The 16,612-nt window shown below is 33.2% G+C and overlaps 1 long non-coding RNA gene and 1 pseudogene across 4 annotated transcripts; one reads left to right on the top strand and one right to left on the bottom strand.

The window, feature by feature from the left end:
* Positions 1-1,158: 1,158 nt before the first annotated feature.
* Positions 1,159-4,751, top strand: LOC146942911 (uncharacterized). Of its 4 annotated transcripts, none has more exons than XR_015033573.1 (6): positions 1,159-1,348; positions 2,547-2,604; positions 2,740-2,832; positions 3,186-3,341; positions 3,826-3,911; positions 4,059-4,751. It is a non-coding gene; the product is annotated as an uncharacterized LOC146942911 (long non-coding RNA). The 4 variants fall into 4 exon arrangements; XR_015033572.1 differs by having other exon boundaries at positions 3,153-3,341; XR_015033571.1 differs by having other exon boundaries at positions 2,740-2,926; positions 3,153-3,341.
* Positions 4,752-13,071: 8,320 nt separating this feature from the next.
* On the bottom strand, positions 13,072-13,704 carry LOC146942910 (uncharacterized; annotated as a pseudogene).
* Positions 13,705-16,612: the final 2,908 nt, after the last annotated feature.

The raw sequence follows: 16,612 nt of genomic DNA, 5'->3' as shown, positions 1-16,612 counted from the left end.
AATCGAAAGGGAATCTTACGATTCAGAGGTCTAGTTTCAGGGGTTTCCGAACTGGCGATTCAGAAACGTGGTCAAGGTTAGTTTTACCTTTTCCCACAGACGGCGCCAACTGTACTTGCAAAAGTACGGTAAGGATTCTAGGGTTAGGAATCGTGTATTAGGGTTTTTAGACTGATTATTGGATGATCTTAGACCGCTCTCAAGAGTCTTATTTATAGCCTGCTTATGGGCTTGGGTTTTGGTTGCTTGGTCCCCAAGGAACAGGGGTATTGGCGTACTTTTGATGATTTTAGGAGGGTTCTAGAGAGTAAGTGAGGCGGCGCCTTTCTGGAAGGCGCGCCTGGGCCTGGTGGCCCTTCTGGAGGGCGCCTAGGCCCTTACGGAGGGCGCCCAGGTCTTCATGAAGGGGTTTTCCTTCTGGAGGGCGTCTAGGCCCTTACGGGGGTCGCCCTAGTTTTATGAAGGGATCTTTAGCCCTTAGGAATATTATGATGGTCCATGTGGTCTTTGCTCCACCGAAGCTACACCTTCACAAATCAGTATTTACTAGCTCAATGTCCAATTCCTATTACTCAAATTTCCTACCCAACACTAGTGAAAAATTGACATAAGGATTATTAATATTAAACCTATTTTATTAAAAAGAGGTGTGAAATACAATTGAGGTGGCAATTTTGTAAATATATTGAAATTTTAGTTTAAGTGATAACCTTTAAAACCTGATTTTAAGAATAAATTGGTTTTAAATATGAAAAAAAAAATAAGGTGGCAAACTTGTAAATATTATTGCAAACCTAATTTTAAGAAAAAAGGTGTGATATCTTTTGTTTTTCTTGAAGAAATCAATTTTGTTTTTCTTGAAGAAATCAAATTTACCCAGTGATATCTTTTGTTTTTCATTTTCTTGAAGAAATCAAATTTACCCATTTAAATTAACATCAAAGAGAATCGAACCTAAGACCTTTGAAAGAAGACACTCCATTATCTCATGTTAATGCCATCCTATCAACACAATAGATATGATTTTTTTTCTCCCAATATTACCCAATCCCACTCCAACAAAAACTCTTTTTTTGTTACAACGCAAACTCTTTTACTATACACCAAATAATTAAGATTATTATATAATAATCAAACACATCCCTTAAAAAAAAAAAATTCTCCCCTTATCGCCTATAAGGCTTCAATTACTCCCATGCCACCAAAACCTTAATTGAACTCTCCCCTTCCTCATCAAACCCTTCAATTGAACTATGTTGTTCCTCAATCAAACTATTATGCTCTTCAGTTTTGCTATCAAACTCTTTTGTCCCTAATCTTTTCAATTCCACTATCGATTAGAGTGAAGGTATTCATGTCATTCATCTAGCACTATTTTTATTTCATTCATCAATCAAAATTCGCATCAAACCCTAAGATTAATCAATCAGAGGATATTTCATTCATCTACTACTGATTTTATTTTGATTAATTAATTAATTAACCATATTGTTTTGATTTTGAACTCTTTGTTTATGTGTTGTGATTTTTTTTTATTTCTAATCGATGACATTTTTTTTTTGTTTGGTGGTGTTTTGATTAAGTTTACTAGTTTGTGAATAGCGTCCCTAATTTTTTTTTTTTTGTCTTTGATTATTGGTCGCCGGCCCTCATACTAAATCTCTGACTCTTTCAACGTTCTTTTGGAGCAATGTCACTGCAATAGATATTTATAATTTATTCTTAAATGTTAGTTTATCGAAACAGCATGCTAGACTTCTTGTTTTAATTTAGGCATGTCTCTAGAAAGGTACTTTAAAATCTGATCCAACCGATAAGTACTCTTTGGCATTCTATAGGTTGTGAGAACTAAGAAGAATAGGTAATTTAGAGAACTAATAAGAATAGGTAATTGATATGGTTATTATCTTCTATGGTGCAAGTTGATTTTCTGTTACATTTTTTCAAGGAGGCAGTGGTGGTAACTTGCAAAATTCTGCAGGTTTTGTCCCATTTTTTACTTAATTTGTTAGATTGTAGGAGTAATTTGTGAACCTGCAATTTTCTGCAGGTTTTTCTGCATTTTTGGCCCAATTTTTTGTGTGTTGTGCTTGTGTGATTGTGGGTTAGTATGGTCTCTGTTTATTTTTAATGAGTTTCTTTTTTCGGCCTGTACACAAAAAAAAACTATTTACTATTAAATAACCATAAAATAAATATCTTCTTCTGCACTTGAATGTAATTATTATGTTATTAATCATATCATTATTCTTTTATGGATTCCTTTAGTGTTTGTTTGTAGTTAATTAAAGCCTTTGGTTTGTTTATTAGGATTGATTAATCTTGTTTGAATGGTCCTGGTAGTTCACGGCCTCCATCATGCACCACTTATCCCTCTTTTGATTTTCCTTTTTTGTAAGAGCACATCAGATTTGTGATTGTGAGATTATTATGTGATTCTAATTCCAATTGTGATATTCAGTTTCGTTATTTTAATCGATACATTTGTTGGATCTAAATTTGTGATAATGTGTTGTATTTATTTGATTAATTTATGTCTTCGTTAGATACGAAGCAGTCGAAGAAAGATTCTAAAGAGGCGCCAAGTGATTTCTTTGTGTTCATGTAAGTTTCGGTGATAAAAATTGTGTGAATCAGTGCTCAGTGTTATTTTTTTAATCATTTTAGCGTAATGGATTTGTTGTGGTGAAGTTGGATTTGATTCTGATTGTAGTTACATTGATTTTTGTTAATTTTTAGGCCTGAGTTCAGATAAAGGTTCAAGAAGGAAAATCCCATCAACAAATTTGTTGATGTGGTGAGTTTTATTATCAACGGGCTCGGAGAAAATGAGTATACTTTCTTAAAAACTTATCCTTGTGTAGTTAATGTTACTAATGCCCTGGAATATTTCCTTTTGGTTTTGAAGCTCTCATGGTAGTTTTAGGTAAAGGTCATTGATTTGTTAACTCTATAGTTGCCTAATTTGACAAATACTTCCATAGTAATGATAACCATGTCATTGCTGGTTCACTATCGGAAGTTGGAATTGTCAATTTTTGTATCAAGAATGAATTTGATCTTGTTAGTTCCTTTTATTTTTTCCTTTCCATAGTATGACATGAATATTTTAAGTTTTTATATTTTACCTTATTTGATTCCTTCCTTTGAAGGCAAGGCAATGATACTCCTTGGTAATTTTATAGAAAAAGAAGATAGTTCGACTATAATTGGTGCAATTTTGGGATTAAGAATTGCATATGTTGGTTCCCAGAATGAGCAGTGACACTCCTTGTTGAGAGCAGAATATTCGTCAAGCAGTTCCCCTGACACTTGATCTGTTGCGTATATGAAACCCAAAGGTTTGTGACCCTGCATTTTATCATTTTGTATTATTATTCAACAGTGTGGAACACATCTTAACCTTGATCTGAAAAGATGACAGATGGTAAACAACTGTTGTAAATTAGTAATCACAAACAAGATTTCATGTTTGTTTACTTTGTTAACTCTTTAATTGATTAGTTCAATGTTGTGGATACCTTAAGTCGACTTAGCCATGATACTGATTCAGAAGTAGCAATAGTAAGATTGTAGAGCCTTTTGAATCATTGTGGTCTATGGTTTGATTCTTGTTTGTAAGTAAAATACCATTTTGTATGCTACATGTTGCAATTATCTCCTTAGGTCTAATAGGCACTGGAACAAACAATACTCAAATTTTCGACATGCTATTAATACAAGGATACCAGCCTTCTACTTAGTGTATGTTTCAACTAAGTCGTCCTCCTTATTTTCTAATTCAGTTTGTTACAATGTTCTCTGATTTTCTTTTCTATACTACAGGTGGGGATTACCCAAGGTCTTGTACATTTGGGAAAGGGACTATTAACACTTATTCCTTATCATTCTAGTCGTGTCCTACTGCCCCTGTAAGTTGACCCTTATTTTCCATCTGCTTCTGTCTCTTAATTAAACCTTTGTCATACAACAAATTAGTTGAGTTGTGACTTCAGATGACATACTGATTTGTTGTAATAATTTCTAATCGATATTAACAGTCCTTTCAATTTTTATAGGACATTGCTTACAGGAGTAATTACGTTGTTGCATGCATGCCTCAATATCAAAGCTATCGTGTGTTGATAAAATATTACTATGTTATCTACTTCCTTGTGTTGGCTATGCAAGTTTGTTTGAGTTTTAAATTCCTCTCTCCCATCCCCCATTTCAAGCTAGTCTTAATTCAAATATGTTGTAACAGCTGAGGATGTTGTTCATTGTGGATGATAACTTGAAGCCTCTATCAGTGTCTGTTCGAGTTGGCAATGCGGTAGACTTTGTTGGACAAACAGTTCGTCCTAAGACGATCACAACTTCAGACCCATTCCACCCATGTTCTCCTTTATGCTATGAATAAAGCAGCGTTGTTGAGAGATTTGTTAGTTAAGGTGTGGTGGAGTTTTGTTAGGAGTGACACAATTCTATTGTTGTTTGCTATAACCTCACAGGGTGCTGAATAAGATTTGATTGGTGAGTTTGATTGGGTAGGGTTAGTGATCTTTTGTTTTCATATGTTAAAGTCATTTGATGTATATTTTGTTATATGAAGTTTGTATATGTGGGTTAGACTTGAGTTGTATTTTCTTTTCCCTCCCTTGGACACATGTACTTGGAGGGGAGTTATTAATGCATTATCTTTTGCTTTTGCAAAATATATAATACATTTATTTATTAATCACAAGGCGCACCATTGTACAAAATAAAATAATAAATGCATTATAAAATTGAATAACCTGTAGGCAACAGAGCGCCTGCAGGTTAATTTTTTTTAATGTGCTACTAGATTTTCACACCGTTTTTTATTTAAAAAGGTGTTAAAAATAAACATATCACACCTGATTTTTCCCAATAAAAACAGGTGTCGTATGTCAAACATACCACACCTATGGATATAACCCCTGTTCAAAAACAGGTCTTGAATCCCTAAAAATCCGGTTTCAAATCCCTGATTTGCACTAGTGCAAGGCTCGGGTTTGATTCAAGGATTATTCACCAATAACTCCTACTTAATACAAATATAAATTTATCAAGTTCTTTAACTAAAATATAACTATCAGTTTAAACTTAAAACTCTAATAAGTTAGAACCTTTCTAAAATAAAAATAAAACTAGCCAAAGTATGTTTTCAAATTCCAAGTCCACTCAAAGGGTTACGGTCCTTTTTAGTCACGGATAAATTTCATTCATAGTCAATAATGTATATATCCGTCTGTTTTTGGTGTTCAAAAAGATCTATTTAAACAGAAAGACAATTTCAATTCTCTAATAAATCCATGTTGACTATGAATTATAGAACTAATGTGGTTTAATTCTTCTGTACAAAGAAAACAAGCACTACATATTGCAGATAGTCGACAGAAGATTTAAGAAATACTATTTCTTTTCAATTAGAATAAATGCAAAAATGGTATGTAGCTCCAACACAATGTTTGACTCAAATTCACTAAATCAAATTATATCTATCCTTTCTAAAAGACAACCTGCATATATTTTACTACTACCAATCTCTTTCCTTCTCAAGAAATTCAAGACAGCTTTATGTTATTATAAAAATTTGACTACCAATTTTAAGAAGACAATCTTAACTTAATTGAGATAACTAGCAAATCGAATCTCATAAGAGAAAAATAAATTTATTTTCATAGAACAACTCTGATTTCCAAAATCTATCTACTTACTATACTATAAATAAAAGTCCCTAGAATTTTACCATTTTGTCCCCTAGGAGAGGCATTTTAGTAATTTCCTATTGATGGGGTGTGGTTGGTGACACCTCATCATTTTTAGGGTGCATTTCCCATTTTGTCCTTCACCATCTTTTTTTAATTATTTTATAATTTTTTATATTTTTAATAATTTTTATAATTTTTATATATTTAATAACTTTTAACTATTTTTCAATTTTTATTTTTTAACAATTTTTCAATTTTTTCACCCAAATTCAGTTGCTTTTACATTGCCGTTGTGGGATATTAAGGTATCGTTTGACCCAACTTTTTTTCCAACTTCTCTACATTTTTAAGGAGAAGTTCTACATTGCCGTTATGGGAGATTAAGGTATCGTTTATGTAACACCCCGTTCCCCCAACAACGTAATATTAATTAATTTAATCAGAGTAGACCAACAACGGAGTGTCACACTGCTAATCAAAATTTCATAAATAGAAAATAGCTATTTATTTAAATCAACATTTAAAATATCTCCAAAGCTGCAGCGGAATAATTCTTTAGAAACTACTATTTCAACCAAATCCAACATAAAGGGAAAATCTTGGCACAAAGGCCTCAACGTAATCAACATTATTTTCGACAACGATAAACTCCATTATTAAGTCTTTTACCAAAAATATGATACATAAAAGAAATGAAGAAAACGAAAACAGTTGCGACGAATAGGCATGGCAACAAAACCCATGTCCATGGGTACCCGCCCAAACCAACCCCGATTTGACGGGTTTTCCCCGATTTGACTGGGTTTAGGTATGGGTTTGGGTTTTCCCCGATTTCATAATACGGGTACGGGACGGGTAATGGGGATATATGTACCCACCCCGAACCCATACCCAAACCCTACCCGAATGTAGAAAGGTATGTTTTTGTTTTTGTTGAAGGGGTTGATAATGATATGTCATGTTATTTGGTTTGATAACTATCATGATATAAGAATTTTCATTGATGGTTAAATGAGCAACCAAATTATTCGGTAGGGAAATGTTAAAATGAGCGTAAATTATTGGATAATGCTTTACAATATTACTAATGAAGCTCAAAAAAACTTTTTTTATTAAAAAAATTGATTCACTACGGGGACGGGGATGGGGCGGGAATACCCGAACCCATTGGGGATGGGGATGGGATTCAATTTCTCATCCCCGTCGGGTATGGGTAGGGTAACGGGTAAGTACATGGAAGTAGGGGATGGGGATGGGGAAGGCAAAACCCGTCCCCACCCCGCCCCATTGCCATGCCTAGCGACGAATCCCCATCCTAATATGTATCAGAGCCCTAGACACTTGAGCCGACCAAACCTACAAGCCATCATTACCTGCAAGTTACCCATACGAAGGGCAACATTTTCAAGCAGAAGGGGTGAGAAACTTATCCAATAATAATAATAATATATAATTCATCAAATTAATGAAAACAACAAAGCATATCACAACAGGCATCATTAATAATGTATATAAATAAATACATAAAGCATCAACATAATCATCTTCAGCAACAAGAACAGCAACAACAACAATTTCATTATCAACCACGACACCGACGACTCGACCATGCAACAACGACGACAACAACTCAACAATGCGACTACAACTTCAACAACAACTTAGACAAACTCAACAACAACTTAGACAACTTCATTATGCATGTGGTACCACCAGGGCATTAAGCCCCCTTCGCTAAGGTCATAATTGGACCTGTCGGGCATTAAGCCCCCATCGCTAAGGTCATAAAGGACCTGTCGGGCATTAAGCCCCCATCGCTAAGGTCATAAAGGACCTGTCAGGCATTAAGCCCCCATCGCTAACTATGCAACAACACAACTCTAAATGCAATGGACTCAACTAGTGTATATCAACATACAACTACAACAGCACCTACAAATACAACATATGTGCCTAAAACAATTACGACACACTCCCCAACTTCGACATTAGACGATACAACAGCGTCAACAACGGAAATCAACAACATAGCATATATATAAAATCAATTACATTCCTCTCAAAGTTCAAAACATCCTTCAATAGCAATTAAGTTTTGATCAATAGAACATAAGCCAAATACCCATAAAACACCTCAATTAAATCACTAACACTTAAGTTTGAAGTTGAGAAACCAACCATAAGTTTTTGGACTAACTAGAGATTAGTCATGCTAAGTTTTCTTAAAATTTTCTGAAGACTCACTTGGACTATTTTCATCATAAGTCAAAATCTACAAATAATTTTCTAGTCATTCCAAAGCCATTAGAAAGCTAACTCAATTATCTACAACTTTTATGTTTACACCGAAGGCTAATTCAAAACAGAAACGGGTGAAAAATATGAGTATTTCCTAGATTGGCCTGTCAGAAAATCGGTGGCCGATTTTTCCAGAACTAAAATTGGAAATTTAGATCAGAAAATGGTGGCCGATTTTGACAATTCGGTGGCCGATTTTGGGCTTCTCAGCAGTTCAAAAATCAGTTTATCAATGTGTTTTTTGGCTTAAGAATCACTATTAAAAACCAATTTTCAATCACCCAAACCCCCAAAATGATTTAGAACAATGTTTACAGAATCTATATACAACATAGCAAGTAAAACAACATATAACCATGCATTCAACAACATAATTCATCATAATTCATCAATTATCATAACTTCTCTAACCCTAACCTTAAGAACAACAATTCACCAATTTTTAGAATTACATATCAAGATTATTGAAAGGAATCCCACCCTTACCTTAGATTAGTTTTCTGAATTCCAACAGCCGCGTTCTTCGTCCAATTAGGGTTCTCTCTGACTTCTCTACTTTCTCTCCTCTTTTTTCAGTTATACGCGTTATGTTTTTCGTTCCCACTTACTGATTTTATTCTTTCCATAATTGCTCTTCTCACCACAGTCCTACTCTTTCCCTTAATAATTAATTATTTCTACTAATAATAATATTTCTCCCCCACTTAGAAAAATACCTATTTAATAACTATTAACATATATTTCACCAATATAACATATATTAATAATATTTCACATAATATTCTAATAAATCAATTCAAATAACAATTATGAAAAAGTGGGCGTTACAGTTTAACCCGGTTTTTTTTTCCAACTTCTCTACATTTTTAAGGATAAGTTAGGTCAAACACACTATCAATTATTTTAATTTCAATATTTTTTAATAATCACACAACGTCACGAATATTTTTATCCACACTGTCATTTAATGATACCAAATACTTTTATTTCCTTTCTTCAACCTCGCAAATATTTGCGCACACACATTAACATTTAGAGTAATATTTTATGTCCGTCTGTCTGTGTTTTTGTTACGGTGATGCATATAATTTTTTTTTAGTGTTGCTTGGTTGAGTGCTACCTCATCGATTTTTTTTAACTATTTTTCAATTTTTTTATTTAAAAAAAATTCACTATTTTCCAAATTTTTTATTTTTAACTGTTTTCCAATTTTTTTCTCTCAAATTCAGTTGCTTCTACACTGCCGTTGTGAGATATTAAGATACCGTTTGACCCGGTTTTTTTCAACTTCTCTACATTTTTAAGGAGAAGTTAGGTCAAACACAATATCACTTAAGTACTTACTAGAAAGGGAACTTTTTTTAATGCATAAAATTGAATGGAATGAGCTTTGACCAAAAGATGTTGAATGTTACTTCAAAAAACTACTTCTCGACAATATATTTCACAAGCACCTCTCTTTAACTCACGCTAGGAACGTTTTCTTTTATTTTCTAATATTATATTTCAATATGTTTTTTTCTTCCATTTAATCTTTTTTTAGCCGTTCCATTTAATTTTATTACATTTTTTTCAAAGAAATTTTATTATCTTTTTATCACTTATATATTTAATTTAAATATCGTTTAATCATAACAACCACACAAATAATTTTATTCACGCTATCATTTAATGATACAAAATATTTTTATTTTCTTTCTTCAACCTTGCAAATATGCAGACACACATATTAGCATTTAGAGTAATACTTTATGTGTGTCTGTTTTTTTGTTACGCTAATGCATATAATTTTTATAAAATTTTGATTTTAATTAAAACTAAAATTGTAGATGTCTTTTCTTCAAAAAAGGTATAGATGCCTAAAAAAATTATGCTTATCTTATTAAAATGACTACTTTCAATTTTGTCTTTTCTATTTGTTCATTAGTGATTTTACTTTCATGATTTGGAGTATTGATCGCTTTTTAGGGCTCATGGACTTTTTAACATTAGAGATTATGATCAATTTATTTTTGAATTATATTATATGGTTCAATTAGACTCTGTTTGAATAAACAACTTAATTAAGTGCTTATCATATAAGAGCTTACGTATAAGTTATTTCTATAACAAAATATAAAATAAAGTCTGCAAATAAGTTATAAATTGTTTTAATAAGCCATACAAGAGAGTTTATGGAAATAAGTTGAAAATACTTTAAGGATATTTCATAAGTTGTTTATATAAGCTCTCTCAATCAATCTCACAAATGTTTATATTAGTAAATAAGTTCAAATAAGCCGATTTAAACAGGCTCTTATTTTTATTCATTATTCATGGGACATCAAAAATAATTTGTATTATTTTTTATCCAAACTAGGTTGTCTACTTATTTTGTCATTTGTTGGTGGATTCATTGAAATTTGGGTGACAGTCGGGATGACAAGAGATGTTGTGAATGATGCTCATGCATTGAAAAGAGCAGATATTAGAATTGCAGTGATGGCCTTTTTTTAACTTTGTTGTTGCATTTTTTTGTCAAGAAAGTTTGCATATAGAAGTTTGTTCACCTGAAAGAACTGGATACTAAATTGCAGTTAATATCTACCTTTGTTGTAGATCATGTGAAAGGATTTATATACGTGGTACTAAATTGCAGTTAATATCTGCCTTTGCTAGGGGTGACAAAAATACCCATGGCCACAAGTACCCATGGGTAAAATCCGTCACAGGCATAGAGCGGGTAGCTAAATGGGCATCGACGGGTATAATAAACGAGTATTTGACTACCCATTATTATATGGACACAGACACAGATTTGATTGTATTCATACCCACGGGTACCCACCCGATAATAAATTAAGTAAATTACTAAAATATCTTTATATACTTGCTGAAAATGCTTAATCGAATCTCATGGTGTTTCGTATATTGCCTTCTATAGTAGTTGCTTTGTATCGAAATTAAAATATTATTCTTAAAGATTGTCTCATCACTTCAACGACATTGTATTTATGATCAGATTCCACTTTTCTATGAATAAAATTTTCATATGATCTGGATGTATTTAACTATAATCTCATGTATGCAAGCTGTGTAAACAATATTTGCTTATTTCGGTTACAATTTTGTGTTGGATGACTCAGACAATTTTAAGTTAGCATGATTGGTAGTTTTCCGCGTTTCCATTTATTACTCGTGAAAAGTCGTTTTCATCTATTATAGTCTATAAATATCTATTATCTTTCCCCAATAATATACTGTCAAAAAAGCAGGTAAACCCCGTGCGAAGCACGGGTTTGTGTCTAGTAAATTGATAAAAATGAGAAACAAATTCAAAAGTGGAAATATTCTTACTTGGTGATAAGTCTAATTGTTAGTCCTTAGGGTGGATCTTTAGTTCTCCTTTCTTCCTCCTTCAAGACTCTCTAAGATTCTATCTCTCTAAGTTTCTCTCCATTTTCTTTAAAGTGTAGAATTCAGTAAAGTAGTGAATGAAAGAGGTAACCAATCGTTAATAATTTGTGAACTAACCCTTCCTCTAACTCCCTTCCTAAAAGAGTGGCTCTATCCTTAAGGAGTGGGAGGTTACACTTTTTTATACACGTTGCTAATAGGTTTAGTAGTAGCACACACAAGAAATCTACATGGTAACAATATTCATTATTTTTTTTTTATATTCACATGATCACCCAATTGTCATCTTTTCCTTTCTTCTCTAATAAAATAATTATTCTAATTATGCATCTTATTTCAACCACACATAGTATAACAAAATAAATATTCATATTCATTTCTTAATAAAATAACATAAAACATTTATCAAATAATTAGCGACATCGACTCGACAATAACAAAATAAAATAAATAGCAAACTAAATAAGATAAAAAAAACCCCGGATCTTACAAAGTACACTAACTATATTTCCATAATGAGGCACATGACTGGTGGCTTATCCCACGTGCCTTTCCAAACTCAAAAGTCTCTCAACCCTCCTCTCCCCAGGTTCTAGTAGTTATTTCGTGTTTCTCTATAAATTGAGAGGATTTGTATCTGAAATCCGAGACATACACAGAATTATGACTCAGACTCCCATTCATCAAATAATTCACAACCAACAGTCACACCACGCACGCACTTTCCAAATTTCTTGCCGCACCGCACACTTTCTTTTCTTTTATTCTTTCTGACATATATACTCGTTCCTCAATATACACTACTAAAAAAAGGTCATTTTCGGACGAAATTTCGGACGGTTTTGGGACGGAATTTACGGAACTTTCCCACAGAATTCGGACGGAAATGCGTTTTCGGACGGAATTCGGACAGATTGGGCGTTGTCCGAAAATGCCGCGTCGCAAATCGTATTTTCGTCCCAAATTCCGTCCGAAATATATTTCAGACGGATTTCGTACGGTTTTCGCACAAACACAGTTGTGGGATATTAGACTAAATTTCAAACGGATTTCGGACGGAATTGAATTTAATTTCCTACGGTTTTCAGACGGAATTTAATTTAATTTCCAACGGTTTTCAGACGGAATTTAATTTAATTTCCTACGGTTTTCGGACGGAATTTAATTTAATTTCCTACGGTTTTCAGACGGAATTGAGTTCTAATTTCCTACGGTTTTCAGACGGATTTAAGATAAATTTTCAAACGATTTTCGGACGGATTAAAATTGCTTTAAAATATTTTCCACGCTTTTCGATCATGGTTATAATTTTTATTTTTATTTTATAGAATTGCCACAATTCATATTTTTTAATGAGTTTGGGATAAATTCCAATATGTAAAATTTATATTCAGTAATACATACTAAATCAAATAAAAATAAATAATAATTCAAGAGTAAACAAATGCTCATTGTCTGAAACAAAATTATATAAACTAGATTTATGTAAGTGTTCAATGTTCTAACACAATATATCACAAACTAACATGACTAAATTGTTCATTAGTCAGTACTCAACAATAAAAGTAACAGAATCAAGTGCACTAGCAGGGATAGGGGAGACAACAACTGCCCTCAAAAAGTAAATAGCCAAAAAAACATGGTAAACAGGTTTGGAAACATAACTCCAACCAAAAGGAACTCCCATGACAAAGCCAAATACAAGACATCAGCAGTCAAACACATAATTCATCAAAAAAAAAGAGAAACTGGCAGCAACAACCACAAAAACAGTTGAACAACAGAAAACCAGGTGGGCCAAACTTATCATACAAATCCAAAATTATCATCATTGTTTCCATTAGAGGCTTCACCAACATCATTTGGTTCATCTGGCATAGGTGTCGCACAAGCAAAGTTTGGAGGCAATGGCATATTCAACTTTTCATATAAAGTTGCAAGCATGCTTTCATTTGACTCGATTCTTTTTTGTTGCTGCTCCAATTTTTGTTTTTGCTCTTGGTTTATACGTTCTTGCTCTTTTACCTTTTCTTTCCATTTTAAGAGCTCTTGTTCCATGTTTTTTTCCTTAAAGGCATTTGAGCATGAACCAATAGTATACTTCGAAGCATTTGTTCCTATAGAACCTAAACCATAATTTTCCTTTCTTACCTTTAGGGGCTACTTCCTTCCAAATAGTCAAGTCATCTGGCATATTATGATGGCTTTCAGAAGACAATCCTTCTTCCTCTTGATTTTGAGACATAGATATTTCCAAAAGCTCTGCTTTTCTCTTCTTAAAAGCTCCCTGCAATTTTGAATTATGTTAGTCATTTAACTAACAACAAATTAAAATCTGTAATTTTAGTTAAATCATAGATAAATCTGGTTTTGGTTCAGCTAGTTGCCGTGCGGAGGCTGCTTTGTTAGCAAGTCTGTGTGATACCAGGTGTGGTGGCCATTTATAATTTGTGACATTAAACAACTAAACATTCTAAAAGGTCTTTTAAATTTAAAATAGACCAAATGACCCTTGTTATATATCATAAGAAATTTACACAAGTGAATCCTAATTAGATATGTGAAGCCAAAATGAACTGGAAAAAAAAACCATGTCAGATTGTAATTTAAATTGACAAGTTCGTTCTCATATTGAGTGAAACTTGCTACTAAAATAGCTCGTTGTGATGATGATAGATTTTAAACAGGTCAGCACTAAGTTATGAAATTATACATCTAAGCCGTGAGTTACTGTGAATTGACCCCGTTTCAAAAAATAATGTGTACAGGTCAAGCATATAATGGTATTAGGTTCATGTGTGTGTAAGTGAAAATTGCTAGATTTAGTGTTAACAAAATATGGGATTAGTGCTAATCCCTTAAACAAGTCAGCACTAAGTTATGAATATGGGATTAGTTCTGTTAACACATGTGTGTCCCTTAAACATCAAGCATATATTTTCTGTAATGGTATTAGTGCTGACCTATACACATTATTTTTTGAAACGGGGTTAGTTCACAGTAACTTACGGCTTGGATGTATAATTTGTACTCATGAATACCTATCCTCATCATGTAAATTTTCTTCTATAACAACAATTGATCCAGTAGGCACTTAAGTAGCCACATATAAACAGAAGGCAGCCCACTAACAACGTATAAACTCCATAAAAAATCTCCTATGTTCCTATCACCAACAAGGGCAGGAACAATAAACAACAACAAAAAACCCAACATGTACCAAAAGCAAGTGAACACCTAAAACTAAAATCCAAAAACACATAGCAGCATCATAGAAGCACCAGCAGATTATGCCTACAGCAGAACCGCAGACAGTACCACAACAGAACTACTACATATGCAAAAAACACAGCAGCACACCACACAGTACCTTAACCAACAGAGACTGATGCCAAAAAACAAAAAACCAGCAGTAACATAAAGCTACCAGCAAGAGCACATACTCTCCTAATTAATTAACCAAATGCTTAGCTAACTGGTTTTAGTTTACTATATGTTTTGATGTGTTGCCTGAGTTTATTTATAGTGGTGTCAAGGATGTTATTGGAATAATTATTTACAAAAAAGTGGTTCATCGTGACATAAGGACCCCTTTGTATTTGATTCTAATGACTCTGTTGAGACAATAAAAGTTACCACATTTTTCCTTGTGAGTGTTTCAGTTTGATAGTGTCTCAGCAATAACTACTATTGACAGCAAGAGCACCGAGACAGCACCAAAAAACCGCCAACACCCCGACACAAACCACCGAAAGATTAAAAATTCAAAAATCAAGAAACACATAGGAATCAACCTTAACATGAGTATGGATCTTAGCAAACAACATAAACCAAAGCAACACCCGCCTAAGCAAAACAACACCTAAAAACAATACTAACGGAAAAAAAAATCCAACCACCAAAGCAACACAACACCTAAAAACACAAAACCCACAATTGGAATTGCAAAAAAACACAATATATTTCAACAACAAAGGTGAATCCAAGTCCAGGTAGTTAACCACACTAAAAACCCTAATAAATAAAACAAAATAAACCCAATAAATTGAACCAAAAATCAAGTATAAGTTTATGGGAACATGGTTGATTTGTTGAAGAGAACACATATTATAAGAGAGAGATAGTGAATAGTAATACCTTGAAAAGCTAGAAACTCAGAATCCTCAAATCTAAAGAGAAGAGAATCCAAACTTGAACAGCTTGAGAAATTGATTGAAGAGCTTGAGAAATCTTAAAACTGATTTTTCGGAAGAAATTGATTGAAGAGCTTGCTAAATTGAGTGTGAAATAGATTTTAGGGTTTTGAAAGAGTGAGATTGGTTATGAGAGAGAGAGAGCAGTACACGAGAGGGAAAGTTTAGGAGTATAGGCGGGACATGAAAATTTCACAATTAATAAAAATGAAATAAAAACCCTCAATTCCGTCTGAAATCCGTCTCAATGTTTCACACGGTTTTGGGACGAATTTGTTTTTTTAAGGAAATTCGTGTGAAACTCGTAGGAAAAAACCATGTTTGAACATTTTCACACGATTTTGGGACGGATTTGGGACGAAAATTTCGCTCCGTTAAAACCGTCCCAAATCCGTCCGAAAAAATCAGACAAAATCGATTCCGTCCGAAAATTCCGTCCGAAATCACTGTTTTTTTAGTAGTGATAAGATGGGAAATGTTAACTTGTGTCCTTGGGGCATAAGTTAAGGAGGCAAATATAGAAGATTTTTTTTGAAACTTGTGCATTCAATGTCTTAAAAGTTGCAAAAGTTATACTTTCAATATAAAATTTATTTTTAATTTCCATTTTAAGCACCTTAACTTGTGCCGTAAGGGCACAAGTTAACATGACCCATATAAGATACTCCCTCCGTTTCAAAATGAGTGTCATTTTAGGTGTTTACACACATATTAAGAAATGCAATGATTAAAAGAAAGAGAATGGTTATTTTACCAAATTATCCTTATTAACTATTGGTTAGTTTTAAAAGTAATACTTTGGAAGTAGTGTGCAGAATATTAATTGAAGGGTACAATTGAAAAGAAAAAGTTATTATTGCATTGGAAACTGAAAGCGACACTCATTTTGAAACAAATTTTTTTGGCTAAAGCGACACTCATTTTGAAACGGAGGGAGTAGATAACAAAGAGCACCTATAGGATAGAGAATATGTAAGGTAGCTAGCTACAGAGAAGAAAGTGAGATCGAGC

This window comes from Medicago sativa, chromosome 3 (genome assembly GCF_051527215.1).
Source record: "Medicago sativa cultivar Bolivia chromosome 3, Bolivia_mono, whole genome shotgun sequence".
In the NCBI taxonomy this organism is placed as follows: domain Eukaryota; kingdom Viridiplantae; phylum Streptophyta; class Magnoliopsida; order Fabales; family Fabaceae; genus Medicago; species Medicago sativa.
The sequence above is the reverse complement of the archived record's forward strand: the minus strand, read 5'-3'. Positions and strand labels throughout refer to the sequence as shown.